Here is a 15,761-nt window from a genome sequence, read left to right as displayed (position 1 = left end):
CAGAAGAAATGTCTTTAGCCACAGAGTAGTAGCAATGTGTAACTAACAATGATAGGGAGTTGTATAGATGCATTTAAGGGGAAGCCAGACAAGTTTTTTACGAAGAAGGAAATCAATGGTAGATTTCGATGAGAAAAGAAAGGAGTCTTTAATGGAACATAAACACTAGCATGGATTGGGAGTGCCAAATGGACTGTTTCTACATATCCTATGTAATCCTGTGCAATGTTGTATTATTTTCCAGTAATAATATCACTTACATAGAAAGAAAAACTAATCTCAAATATGCTATTGGATTGCTATGAGTTGTTCACTCATAATAAGATGAACTCTATATTTTTTACACAAGTAATGTACAACTGTCAAGAATAAATAATAGATGCAAGCACTGGGTAAACTGTTTTACTGTCACTTCAAAGAGCTGGTCAAGGAACTGGTATGTGTGGGAAATGCTGTTACCAAGAAGGCAGCAAAGAAACCACTACACCCAGTATACAGACTAGGTAAAATAGCTGGTAAGACTGGGAGAGTGAGTGAGGAGTACTGTCATGTTACAGATCTCTGGCAGTCTGTCCTCCAGATGATCAGGAGTGGAACAGATTGTTTCTGCTGACTTCTGTCAGAACAGTGCAGAGAGATTGTCTCATATCATGATGGTTTGCGGCATACTTAGTAACTTTGCTCTGTCGTGGAGACTATACATGGATGGTCAAATAAAAGGAAAACATGGCAAAGACACAGCGAGACTCCAAAACTAGCCTGTAGCCACAGTTCTTTGACAGTAGCTAATTAGACAATGCTTCAGCTGAATAATCTCTGCCTCCAACTCCATCAGCAATCGCGACCAACATCAGAACCAATCATTCCACCTACAAACGAAACTACTTCCACGTATTATGGACAGGGTACACAGAGTAGGATTGTTTCCCTTCTCTCACCTCTCAATGGACTGATAACCGATATGTTTTAACGGTAAAAGGGTTTTAACTGCCTGAGTGCTATAACTGTTAACAACAGACAAATAATAGATTTTCTCATGAGTTTTAAAAAAGGATAAATGTTTATTACTCAACACCCAAAATGTATTTGTAAAAGCACCCACTCACATTCACATCGACACACTCAAGAAAAGGTGCTGATTACGAGAGTGGTGGTAATGTGCACTTTGGGTCTTTAAAGTCCAAAAAAAACACTGTCACACTGCTTCTCTCAAGAAGGAGTCCTGAAGTTTATTTTATTAGCGTCACAACTAGGCTTACATTAACACTGCAATGAAGTTACTGTGAAAATCCCCTAGTCGCCATACTCCGGCGTCTGTTCCAGTACACTGAGGGAGAATTTAGCATGGCCAATGCACCCAACCAGCACGTTTTTTGGACAGTGGGAGGAAATCAGAGTAACCGAAGGAAACCCATACAGACAAGGGGAGAATGTGCAGACTCCGCACAGACAATGATCCAAGCCAAGAATCAAACCCAGGGCCCTGGCACTGTGAAGCAGCAGTGCTAACCACTGTGCCAACCTGCCGCTCCAAGCCTGTGATTCCTTTAGGTGCACTGAACAAATAGAGTTTGGAGGTTGATGAACATAGATTCACAATTGTTTATTACTTAATTACAGCAGCAGATTTCTCATGCTTCACTCCAGTCAAATCTCAGTGGTGAAAACCTAAATTGTTTCCTCAAATTGATAGATAAAAGTTAATGTGAATTGCGGCATGGTGGCACAGTGGTTAGCACTGCTGCCTCACAGCTCCAGGAACCCGGGTTCAATTCCCGACTTGGGTCACTGTCTGTGTGGGCTTTGTATGTTCTCCCGGTGTCTGCGTGGGTTTCGCCCAGCTACTCCGATTTCCTCCCACAGTCCAAAGATGTGCGGGTTAGAATGTTTGGCCATGCTAAATTGCCCCTTAGTGTCCTGGGTTGTGTAGGTAAAAGGGGTTACGGGGATAGGGCCTTGGGTGGGATTGCTGTCGGTGCAGGCTCGATGGGCTGAATGGCCTCCTTCTGCACTGTAGGGATTTTATGATTCTAATTCTTTGCCTGCTGACGAGTCCTCGGCAGGGTCCTATTACCTTGCTGTTCTTCCCTTATCTTTTGCTGTTCCAAAGAATTGTCTTATTAAATGTCCCTGATCAGACAACCGGTTTCGATGAGGTTATCATGTTATCTGATTTTTAATTCTCCTCACAAATGGTCTCCAACGACTTGGACATCAGCACACAATATGGTGTTCAAGTTTCACCCATTCACATAACATTGTGACAGAACTGGGTTTTTTCCACACCTGTTCTTTGGAATTCCTCTCCAAAGTTGAAAGAGGTAATGTGAACTAGTTTCTGTAATTCTCAAGATAAGGGTAAATATTAATCCACAGGAGAGCTGCTGCATTTTAATGGTTCTCAATGAAACACCCTGGTTTGCAGTTTAATGTCTTATTCAGACATACAGGCGAGCTCCAGGGTCTTGTGTAGTTGCAAATATATTGACAGAAAAGGAATGGTTACCTGACCTCCTAATTCCCTTTTATTTTATAAAGTCACATGTCCAGACTATTTTGAATTTGTCCTCCATAAATTGATGAGTCTATATTGTGTGAACATGACAATTAAAAGATCATCATTAGTTTATATGCCATATTATGTCGTCAGCTATTACAGTGACACTGCACACAAATATAGTCAAACAAGTTACAATTTTACTGCCTTACAAACAAATATCACCCATGTGTTAGCCCATAGTGCCTTTCTTAGGTGATGTCTTTCCCACTCTAGTTTCTATGTCCTGGTACTGCCCCAGTGCCTTCAGTCGCGGAGATAAATGACGATATTACTGTATTTGGTCATAAGCTCCTGAGATGCTCATGGTCAGCAACCACTGGGAACTTGTCTGTCAGATGGTCCAGTTGCTGACAGCAGTATCCCAGTAATTGCCAAAGCAGACTGTCACAGCTGGCTTTCCAGCACTAGGTAGATCGTGGTTGAGGATGTGCCAATAATGCCAACATGCTGTCATCCTGAGAAACAGCAAATTGTTCAATGACCATTACCCCTAACCTGGGGAACAGATTGTGGGAGATCTGTAACATGGTAATACTCATGTTCATTCTCTCCCGGACTTTCCAGCTATTTAAATTATTCTGTGTATTGGATGTAATGGTTTCTTTGCCGCCTCCTTGGCAACTGCATTCCTCACATATAACCTTGGCAACAGTGTGTACGCTCTTTGACCTGGATATGTTAGCTTCCTAAAGGTGGGCAGCATTTTTACTGTTAGTACTGGTTTGCCTTTTTTATATGACTTCAAATGAATTTTCATTGAGGGATTATTTTTTGTTGTTGTTTTTGGAGCCTGAAATTTGTGCATCACAAAAATAATTCTACTGATGGAATCTAAACAGGGGGAAGCTCTGCAGATCATGACACAGGCCCCAAAATGAAATATTGCTCCCAGCAAACAGGGGGAAGAGGCCAGCTTCTGAAACCAAGCAGGCATTGTTAGATATTGCCAGGATGATGAGAGTCGGAGTGTGGTCCCTTCATCATGGATGCATTACTGAAAGAGGTTCAATGACTCACCAATCAGGGCAGGAATATTGAGAGGAATGTCACATTCAAGTGCAACCTCCACCACCCCCACCCCCCCCAACCTTCACTCTGACGTTCCAGCCTCCTCCTCCCTCCCAAACCAACACACCCTCCTACTCCAGTCATTCTGTTCTTTCAAGGCACCTCCTCAAATCTGCATCTGAGCAGCCAACATTGATAGTCACCCTCATCTTATTGCCATCTCACACCCATCCCTCATGATGACAATCCACAAATGTTGTCATTCCATCCTCTATGCACACTTCTCTCACTGTGAGAAAATAGACTGCAGGATACTAAGGAGAGGTGCCTCTTCAGTCATGACCACCCAACTGTTGAGGAAGACGATACACTGGAAATCAGCAGACTCAGAATGTTTAGTCAATGGGGCTGGAGGAATTAACTTTCCCAGATACATGGTGATAAAATTGGCTGTTTATTTGTGTTGCAACATTAGGGGGATCATCTCCGGCACAAGCACAGTGTCAGTCTCAGTGTCGGTATCAAAGTGCCAGCTGCTGCATTATAAGGAACAAGTTGGTTTGACATAGACTAACAATACTGTGCAATCCTTAACCAATTGCAAGTTCTTGTACCAACTTTACCTATCATTTATCAACTGTCCCCTCTGTAAAACATGTTCTTGCTGATTCAGTGAATGATGTTATGGGTTTGATTCCCAGCCTTGGTCACGGTCTGTGCAGAGTCTGCATGTTCTCTCCATGTCTGTGTGGGTTTCCTCCGGGTGCTCCAGTTTCCTCCCACAGTATGAAAGACATGCTGGTTAGGTGCATTGGCCATGCTAAATTCTCCTTCAGTGTACCAGAACTGGGGCCAAAGTGTGGCGACGAGGGGATTTTCACAGTAACTTCATTGCAGTGTTAATGTAAGCCTACTTGTGACACTAATAAATAAACTTTAGTAAACTTTATTAAATGTTATTAACTTAGAGACTGCGGAGAATGGATTGCAATTATTGGGTAAAAAATTAATTTAACAAAGTATTTTGAATAAAATACTTAAGAAGAAATGTAGTTTCTCATGCAACATTCAAAACAATGCCCCTGGGATTAAGAGTCCGATTATTATCCGACTAAGCTCCCTGGTTGTGAAAGGGTCAGTGCACAAAGCCTTACACACTTGGGGGGTAAATATCATTTAAATAAACTCATTTATTTTGGTTATTCTCATTGCGTGATTTATTATGGATTATGGCAAGTTAATTAGTGTCCTGCATGGGGGCTTTGATCCCTTTGTGGATGCAACCATTTCCCTTTGATACTACAGCAGAGCTTTAATCATATATCCACTGCCAATCACAGCGCTAACACTCATGCAGTGATAAATAGGCAGCTTTGCAAAAGTAGACCTCATTTAGTAATTTGAATATAGGAATATTCCATCCTAATGCCTGTGTTAGGAATAGTTGTGCGTGTGCCGGCAGCCGTAGGAACATAGGAACATGAGAAGGCTATTCAGGTTGTTGAGCCTGTTCCAGCATTGATACGATAATGGCTGTTTGGACACTTCAATGCCTTTTAAACCCACTATCCCCATAATTCTTTATGTTACTGTTAATCAGAAATTTATCATTCTCTGATTTAAACATACTCAGTGAAGAAACTCCGACTGGGTTAGAGAATTCCAAAGATTCACAACCCTGTGTAAAGAAATTTTTCTTCATCTCTGTCCTAAGTAGTAGAATCATAGAATCTCTATAGTGCAGACAATAATCCCACCCAGGCTCTATCCCCATTTCCCCACGTACTTACCCTGATCTCCCTGACACTAAGAGGCAATTTAGCATGGCCAATCCACCTAACCCCGCACATCATTGGAGTATGGGAGGAAACTGGAGAACCTGGAGGAAACCCACGCAGACATGGGGAGAATGTGCAAACTCCATACAATCACCCGAGGCCGGAAGTGAACCCGGGTCCCTGGCACTGTTAGGCAGCAGTGCTAACCGCTGAAGCATCCAAATAGCTGATTTGGAAATCATGCCCCTTGGTTCTGGATTCCCCAACCAAGGGAAGCACTTTACCTGCATCTACCACATCTATTCTTTTAAGTATTCTGTGTTATTTTGCAGAACTCACATTGTGGGTCAAATGTGCATGCACTCCTATATCTGCCACACTTCAGGTCAGTGGCAAGAATTACAGTGGATAAAATTAGATATTACATTACCACAAGGCATAAAACACCCACTCACGTTTACCTTGGTGTCAGCGGCTACTGAAATATGATGATCTGCAAAATGATGTCAATTCTAATTCAATGATGTCAATTCTAATAATGTTCCATGGGGGTGGGGGTTGTTGCGTGGGAGGGTTTCTGAATGGGGGATGGTGTTCGGGGATTGTTCTATTTTTAATTTCTTGTATGAGGGGGATGGCCTTTAAAATGGAGCACTGATAATTTAAAAACTCAGTGTACCTACGTGTGGTGTCGTGGGACAGCCCTTGGATTGCTTTTCTATCAGGCTAATAATACAGCAGAGAAAGCTGCTGATGGCTTCAACAGCTCTTTTCCTGACGGCAATGACACTGCATACTTTGGGGAAAATTCCACTCTTTTGAAGCTTAAAAGTGTGTTCATTTTGTCATTTCTATTGCTTGTGTTTATGCACCATGTATTATCCCAAGCTTCCATTGTCCAGTCATCTCCTTGTTGCCTTGCACCCAGCATGCATCAGCATTGAGGTAGCCGATACGACTGAAGCAGCTGATGAGCACCGGGTCTCGGTGAAATGGGAGATTATTGATTGTGGGAATGGTTTGTGTTGGGGGCAAGTGGGTGCCCAGTCAGTTTAGCATTGGGGTGCCATGTGGCTGCACAATCTCACATCGGGAGAATGAGTTTGTCCCGGGCTCCTCCAGAAGTGTAGGGAGTGCAGGCAGGAACCTGATCTCATTGCTTTCCTCCTTCTCTTATTTCTCCTGTTCCTTCTTATCCACGTCCAATGATGCAGAATGATCATCACCCTCCTTTGCCTGCTGCGGCTCCAGTACTATTTACTGCACTATTTTGTGAAAGCTCCACTATCATTCTGGATGCTCTGGCTGGCACATACTGAAGGTCACTCTCTGACCTCCCTGAATCACACCTTCAGCAACCCAATAACTTACTCAATGAACGGACATCTGGGCTGGAATTCTCCCATAAAAATCTAAGTTCCCAAAATGTGGGAAAACAGAAGTAATTCCCATCAGCTTTTTAGTGTACTTACCAGAGTGAGCCTCTGACACTCTCAGCACTGCAGACTGCCTCAGCGAGATTCACTCTGGAAAGTAGAGTGCGGGGCCTATTCCCGGCACTGCTCGGTGCCCAGTGGGTAGTGCCAAAGTGCCAGGTTGCCACTGCCAGGCTGACACTGCTCAAGGGGCACTCCCCTTACTCACAACCTCTCTCAGGTGCTTCAATGGCTTTTTTGCCCATCAGTGGGGAGCAGTCATAAACGCCACTGGAGGAAACCACTCCCAGCAGGGGGTTAGATGCTAGCGGGCCTGGAGAATACCATCCCAGCCCGCTAATCATATTGAAATCTTAATCTGGGAGATGCGTGGAGGACGTGGCGCCCAGTGCGAATCCCGCAAAATGGCCCCTGCTAAAGTGTCCCGCCCCGCTGCCCTACTTGAGCAGAGCAGTGGGCTGGGACAATCCCAGCCTTGGTTTCTATTATATCTTTCCTGTGCACTAATGGTAGTGCCCCATTCATATTGTCAGTTACATCCTTAGAGGGTAGCTCTTGTCTCCAAAGAGACATCGAAACATAGAATCCCAACAGTGCAGAAGGATGTCATTTGACCCATCAAGTCTGCACTGACTTTCCAAAAGAGCATGTTACCCAGGACCACCCTCCGCCCTATCCCTGTAACCTTGTGCATTTTAGCATGGCTAATCCACCTAATAGCCGCAACTTTGGACACTGAAGAGCAATTTAGCATAGCCACTCAACCTAACCTGCACATTTTTGGACTGTGAGAGGAAATACGGGGCGAACATTCAAACTCCACATGGTCACCCGAGGCCGGAATCAAATCCGGGTCCCTGGTGCAGTGAGGTAGCAGTACTAATGACTGAGTCAACTGCTGACTCTGTTTAGTGGTGTGAATATATATGGCCAGACATGGCTAATGCAAAATATGGCATAATGGCAGTTTCCTGAATTCCTTGCGAACACATGCATAATAATGTTCTACTTGTTCACACCAGTAGCATATCAATGGATTTGAACCCCTTTTGGTTGGCAAATCCAGTTGGCTAATCTGAGAGCACCTTTATTAGCACCTGTGCAACCTTTGACTCCCTGGACTTGTGGGAATCCAGCCAGAAAAGCAATTCTGAGGGCCTTCCCATTCTGACTGGCCTCACTAGCTGCAAACTGGACATAATTGGTGACCATGACCTTAGTCACCTATAGAAATAGAAATAGAAACCCTACAGTACAGAAGGAGGCCATTCGGCCCATCGAGTCTGCACCGACCACAATCCCACCCAGGCCCTACCCCCATATCCCTACATATTTACCCACTAATCCCTCTAACCTACGCATCTCATAACACCAAGGGGCAATTTTAGCATGGCCAATCAACCTAACCTGCACATCTTTGGACTGTGGGAGGAAACCGGAGCACCCAGAGGAAACCCACGCAGACATGAGGAGAATGTGCAAACTCCACACAGACAGTGACCCAAGCCGGGAATCGAACCCGGGACCCTGGAGCTGTGAAGCAGCAGTGCTAACCACTGTGCTACCGTGCCGCCCGGAGATGCAAAACCACTGTGCTACCGATCCTGGGAGATGCTCTTGTGCACAGCAGATTGTGAAATCCTTCGGATATCACTCGTAGATCCTTGGAAAGAGCTGGAGGTGAATAAATTCTGAGTTGTAATGAATTTGACTGCAATTAGCAATATGTGGCCAGAATGTTCACATGGTTCCAGGAGGCTGCAAATGTCCACAGTCAACTGCTCTGAAAGCTTGAGCCTCCAAAGGCACTGTTTCTTTGTCATGCCAAGAAAGCTGATCCCCTGCTTGTATACCCTGTAGCTGGACTATCGACTCCTTTCGGTTGACGATCTGCATTTATTCCCTTTGTCTTGTGGAGTGGAAGGTAGTTGATGAAATGGCCAGTGCCAGGGTGCAGGGTGTGCACTGCCAGGGTGCCAGACTGGTAGTGCCAGGTTACCTGGTGGGCACTGTCAGGGTGCAAGGCTAACAGTGTCAGAGTGCCCGGTGGGCAGTGCCAGGGCACCAGGCTGGCACTGCTAGGGTCCCAGGCTAGCACTGTCCAAGGGACACAGCCCAACTATTCCCCCAACCATCCGGTGGGCCTCAATGGCCTCCAGTCCCACCGGTGAGGCCACCACATCTGATCCTGGTTGCTGGGGACCATACATGACTCTTGCCGGTGAGGATCTCCACCAGCGAGGCCTTTAAGGCAAGTGATCCCAGATAATTTCATCCTGGGCTCACTAACAATATGAAAATGAAGACATGAATATTAAAATCTGCCTCGCGCCCTTCCCAGGTGTGAGGCTGATTACGCTGGCGAACCTGGATTTTCGCACCTCACGCGTTCTTACCGACTCGACATTCCAATTGACTGGCATGACCAGCCGGAAGGATCACCCCAGATGTGTTCTGTCGGCTTCCGAAAACATGGGCAATTTTCTTAAAATCCTGTACACACCGACATCTCTCCTACCCTCCCCATCCCCACAACCAACCGCCTTGCCAAGTTAAAATCCCCCACTTGGTGTCCCCAAAAGGGCAACTTGCAGAAGCAAAGGTTGTCAAAGAAGTCCAAAAATGACTCCATCCCTTGTACCTATCTTGCTTCCATCTCTTGACTCTCTTCTGCAAGTAGAGTTAGCAGAACGGGATTCACTTGGAAATTACAATGGCATTCCATAATTTGAAGAGTAGATCGGAGAGTTCACAGAAGGCGCAGTAACTAAGCTTCACATGATACATCTGTCTGGGAACCAATCTTGTCTCCAGTCCCTCCACTTTGCAGAAAACCTGTTTGTCTATGGTACTAACTGATGTGAAAACTCTGTGTGCACCAGCACCCCAATGTTTCTGATATATGTTTGATTGAGTCAAGTTGATTGCGGAGTATTTTTCTTCATGTGTTCAGTGATCTTTGAGTGGGCCTTTTTGTTCCATTGTGTGTTTGAGAACGTAGCACTGGTTCATTTTGTGTGGGTGTCTGAACTGTGTTGGTTTCTTCTTGATCTATTTCATCATTGTAAGTCACTTTGTTTCCTTTCTGCTGTCTGTGTGCTGTTAATGCCCTGCCAATTTGCAGTCGGTGTTCCTCTTCGCTATCGATTTTTGAAGACTTGCAATCACTGTTTTTCTTTCTCACTAATCACCCTGCACAGCATACAAAAGAAATGATTTGCAGAAGTGCCGACCCTGTTTTTATTTTCATCCTGATCTTTACTCTTGGACAGCCCCTGGATGCTGTTGCAATTATTTGCTGCTCCGAACTTCACTTATGCTTCCATTTTTTGAAGCAAGAATTTACAGATAGGTCAGAGTTAATTAAAATCCCATGAGGATGTTATAAGAATTATGTGTGAAGTATCCTCAGAGTGTGACCTGTTTTAATGATCATTTTACTTGGATACTGATGGGAAAACCAATTACGGACCACAATGTTATCGTTTCAGCAGGTATTTTGACTGTACTTTTAGTATTTGCTTACTTCTTTGAAGTGTCTATCCAGGTCAGAGTAAAGCCAGTAATGGTTTAAAGAAATAACTTCTTCCATTTTCTCCCCTTCCCAGGTGCCTTATGAAAAAGGTGGCAACTTGTAATGGAGTAAGATTGTTCCATTGTGTGTTTTAGGGATTAGCAATAGTTCATGTGGATGTTTTTTAAAGTTTAAAGTTTATTTATTGGTGTCACAAGTAGGCTTACATTAACACTGCAATGAAGTTACTGTGAAAATCCCCGAGTCATCACACTCTGGCGCCTGTCCGGGTACACCGAGGGAGAATTTAGCATGGCTAATGCACCGAACCAGCAAGTCCTTCGGACTGTGGGAGGAAACCGGAGCATCCGGAGGAAACCCATGCATAGGGACAATGTGCAGATTCCACACAGACAGTAACCCAAGCTGGGAATCGAACCCAGGTTCCTGGAGCTGTGAGGCAGCAGTGCTAACCACTGTGCCACCCTGCCACCAAAGATGTCTGAGCCACATTAGGATTTTTTTGTATTTCATCATGGTAAGTTTATTTCCTTTCTGCTTCTACAATGCCCTATGGAGTACACACTTATACTTAGATAAATAGATTCTGTTATGTGAATCCATCATATTGGGGAGTTTTCTCCCAAAAACAGTTTAAGTGCCAAACTCACGTGAAAACTGAAGTAACTCCCTGCTGATTTTTTTTAGCGTGATTTTCAGAACGAATCTCTGACACACTGAGCACTGCAGAGTACACTAGTGTGATTCACTCTGAAAATCAGGGAGCGTGGCCGATTCCCGCTGGAGCGGCTAGCAGCATAGCGCTGAGCAGGCCACTGTCAGTATGGAGATAGGCACATGCGCAGTAGCTGCGCACTGCCAACTTCGTGATTGCTGGCTAACCCGATTGGTGGACACCCCTGCGACCCCACATCGCTGCCCCTCTGACCCCCCCCCCCCCCACCTCTTACCCCCGACTTCCTTTGGGGGCCTCCATGGCTGCTGTTCTCTCCAGCGGGGTTGGCCGCCTGTTCCCCGTTAGTGGGGAGCAGTTGTAAAACCCTCTGGAGTGAACCGCTCCTGGCAGGGACTGGGGAGTGGGTGGTTGGCGACCCTGAGACTTCAGTCCCAGGTCTGCTAATGATGGGAAAATCTTAATCAGCTTCACGCTGATTTCCAGGACGGAGATGATTACCCCAAAAATCTTGTAGCCAGAGTTTTTGGAGTAAGAGCAGCGCAGCAGGCTGGGAGAATCACCCCCACTATCTCAATGATATTGTTGATATCATTTAATGATGAAACAATGTTATATTAATAGGCTAAACAGAAATTAAATCATTAATTACGTCTGTAATTTGATATTGCTGTCTATCATTAACAATCTTCTTCTTCGCATCTCCGTCCATAGTCACAACCCATAGCACCACCACCTCCACCTCAGGTAGGGCAAGAAAACAGGTCTCGAATCCACCCTGGCCAGAATGAGGATCAAATCCGCTGCCGATGGTGCCAGTCTGATCCACACCAGCCATCCAGCCAACTGAGCTAACCAGCCTCCCTGGGTTGCTACTTAAGCTTTTGTAAATGGTGAGCCTCCTGCCCTTGATCCAGAGCAGAGCTGAAAGGTGGAGCTGTATAAACTGCTCCAATACTATAGTGCAGGCTGGCAGCAGAGAAGTGCAGCTGAAGGTGAGCAAAGCACTGGGCAATTGAAGTGCCTTTTAAGAAGCAAAAACACTCCAAGTCAAGAAGTGTTTTGAGCAGCAGTCTGCCAATGTCCATGAGTGGAGCTCTTTAGTTTCATTGATTAAAGCCTTCCCAGACTGTCAGTTTCACTGAAGGAGATGTTTCCATTGCGCATTCATTTCAATCACCCTGGCACATTGCTGATAAATTGGGAAACATGTTCCATGGCTGAGAAATCCAGGATTCAGGGTTAATGCAGCTCATAATTGGCTTCTGAACAACTTGAATAACTTCTTAATTACTTACATGAAGGATCCTGCTCACCTTTAGTGCCAATATGGGAGAAAACGGGATCAAGTTGGGATCCTGACCCAATGTCAATTTCTTGGACTTTGCTACCCTGTTCTCTCTCAAGCCCACCTCCAATGGCTGGAAAGATTCTGCCTTATGAATTAAAAAATTTAAAGTTTTTCGATTGTTAATTGTCCAGAAGACCTCAGAGGACTTGTGGCACAGTGGATAGTGTCCCTTCCTCTGATCCAGATGTTCCAGGTTCAAGCATCACTCCAGGAATTGATGGACTTTGATTTGATTTATTATTGTCACGCGTATTAGTATACAGCGAAAAGTAGTGTTTCTTGCATGCTATACAGTCAAAGCATATCATACATAGAGAAGGAAAGGAGAGAGTGCAGAATGTAGTGTTACAGCCATAGCTAGGGTGTAGCGAAAGATCAACTTAATGCAAGGTAGATCCATTCAAAAGTCTGATGGCAGTTGGAATGTGACCTCAGACTTTTGTATCTTTTTCCTGACGGAAGAAGGTGGAGGAGAGTATGTCCGCAGTGCATGAGGTCCTTGATTATGCTGGCTGTTTTATGGAGGCAGCGGGAAGTGTCGACAATATCAAGGAAGTTAGATTCGTAACATGGTCAAAAAGTTGAGTATCAAATTGAGAATCCTTCCAATATATACCAGAGGCAGCCAATCAGAATGGGAGAGATTGCTGGTCAGCCGTGAAAGAATTTGAAGCACCTACCATCACTATCCATAGCTCCAGGCTACATTTTGCATGTAAAATCGTACGTCATCACTGCAACTCAGTCCAAGATCACCTTTCTAGTGAATTGGGTACACATTGTTAATGGCCAACAAAGTGCCTGCAACTGAGTGGGAGTTGCCGCCATCTCCCCTACTCTCCACCACCCCAGATCTCAGCTCTGAAGGGTGAGTGTCTGTAATGGTTTGTGTGAAGTGGAGAGAAGGACACCATTTATGGAAGTTGACTCTGAGGATTGGATGCAAGGGGGCAATGGGCTGAAGGGGAGTGCGAGCATTATATATTTAGACAGGGATGAGAAAAAGGAATGAGTGGAGCTGCAAGTTATGTCGCCTGAGTGCTGTGCAGGAGTATGTTGGGAAAGTCAGAGTGTGGGGTTTGGCACCTTAAAGTGCTATGCGACTCACCCATCATGCCCTCCTGAGATCCTAGATCCTTCTTGTACCATCTCCAGTTTGGAGGATCCACACTTTTGTTACTAACTTCATTGGTAGTCACTTGCATTCATGCTTGGCTTCAGAGGTTGTCCACTTTTTAATATCCTTGGTAAAATTCACCTCACTGCAGTCTCTCAGATCCCACAGCAGTACCTCCACTTGAGAACCAGAGATCCCAAGGGCCATCCCTGGTCTCCTTTCTATTCCTGTGGAGCTTGCAGCCTTAAAACTCCAAATGCTGGTTAACTTTTCTTACTCATGTTGTGGTTCCTTCCATTAGAAATCCTTCGTTTGACAGAATGGACAATCCTCACTACTTGGTCAGGAAGCTGGAAGATGGGATGGCAATTGGTGTGCTCTGATAAAGAACATCTTCTCGGCACATCATTTGGAAAGCTGGGTTCCAGATCAGAAAAGTGATAAGATTCCATCCGGAATGTTTTAAAGTCCAGATAAAGTCAGAGATTAGTTTAAAGTGTTACAAACACAAGTTCAAACAAATAGAAAGCTCACCCATTAGGCAGCACACCAATGAACTGATGTTAGTAACAAACAAGGTTGCGCTTGTCTTCCTCAATAGTTTGATGGAAATATCTAGACCTTTGTGCCAGAAAGTAAACAGAGAATTTTTAAAAAGGGGAGAAATAGATTCACATGTATATAAGCTCGTAACTTCCAATCGCCGGTGGAAATGTATGGTCCGTCAAAAATAGAAGAATATTTGCATACTTACGATTCCTGAGCAGCTCTGTTGAAACTCCCAGTGGGGGCAGCAGACTCGGACAGTCAGCACAGCCATCTCACCAAACCCCAGCGCGTCGCCAGTGAAACTTAACCACATTCCCTTATGATGCGGCAAGACTGGGATCGCCCATTGAGGTCCAGGTTCCAAAAGGCAGTTTTGCATTGAAAACTGAAGGAATCCCCTGCTCTTATGAAAGGAATGTAGTTGTATTTGTATTTCATTTTTTTTGCTACCTCTTTTTAAGTAGTTAATACTACTGTTATTGGCTCACTCAAACTGTATTTTTAAAATTCATTTTAATTATTGAACGTGAGTATTATTTAATATGTATAAATAAACAAATGTTTTATTTGTTTGAAATTTGTGAAAGTACTATTTAGAGTTATAGAATCATAGGGGTAAATTTTCCCATTCCACCTGCCACAGGAATCGTAGCGGGCGAGGGGCGGACAATGGAAAGGTCCGTAGACCTCATAGAATCATAGAATCATAGAAACTCTACAGTACAGAAAGAGGCAATTCGGCCCATCGAGTCTGCACTGACCACAATCCCACCCAGGCCCTACCCCCATATCCCTACATATTTTACCCACTAATCCCTCTAACCTACGCATCTCAGGACACTAAGGGGCAATTTTAGCATGGCCAATCAACCTAACCTGCACATCTTTGGACTAGCCGAGTTCACGTTTTGGACCTCTGGCAGAATTTTCCAGTTTCGGGGCGAATGCGGCCAGAAAGTCCTGCCCATAGAATCCTTACTGTGCAGAAGGAGGCCATCTGGCCCATCAAGCCTGCACCGACAACAATTCCACCCAGGCCCTATCCCCATGAATTTACGTTGCTAATCCCCCTGACACAAAGGGGCAATTTAGCATGGCCAATCAACCTAACCTGCACATCTTTGGACTGTGGGAGGAAACCGGAACACCCAGAGGAAATCCACACAGAAACGGGGAGAATGTGCAAACTCCACACAGACAGTTACCCGAGGCTGGAATTGAACCCGGGTCCCTGGTGCTGTGAGGTAGCAGTGGCTAACTACTGTGGCACTGTGTTGCCCTAAAACTGCATGTATTACTATGTAATTTTTAAAAATTTGTGGGATGGTTATAAGTGTTTGTGTGCTTTAATTTAGAAAATGGTCAGAACTTCTTGAACCATGATTTGGATACCTGCAGGAGGTCGGTCAAAGGAGAGTTCACGTTTTGGGCCATGGAAATTCGAAATGTGTTTATTATTAGTATTCTTCTGCCTTGCTTACTTCATTTATAATTCTCATATTTAACTGTTCCATATGTTTTAATAAAGCATTTGTATAATTTCATATTTAAATTATTGTTTGGTTTCGATAAAACATGAGTAGAATTTGTAGTTTAATGGAAAATATTTATTGACAAAAATAATGTTATATATACAAAACTTTGATACCATGTTAACATTTAACTAAACATTTTACTTCAGCAGTTGCACTGACATGTTTAATTGCCTTGTCCTTCCAAGTTTCTTACAAAATATATTTCTCGAACAACAATCA

The sequence above is a fragment of the Mustelus asterias genome, chromosome 18, assembly GCF_964213995.1.
Source record: "Mustelus asterias chromosome 18, sMusAst1.hap1.1, whole genome shotgun sequence".
NCBI classification, from domain to species: Eukaryota; Metazoa; Chordata; class Chondrichthyes; order Carcharhiniformes; family Triakidae; genus Mustelus; species Mustelus asterias.
Note: the sequence above shows the minus strand (reverse complement) of the source record.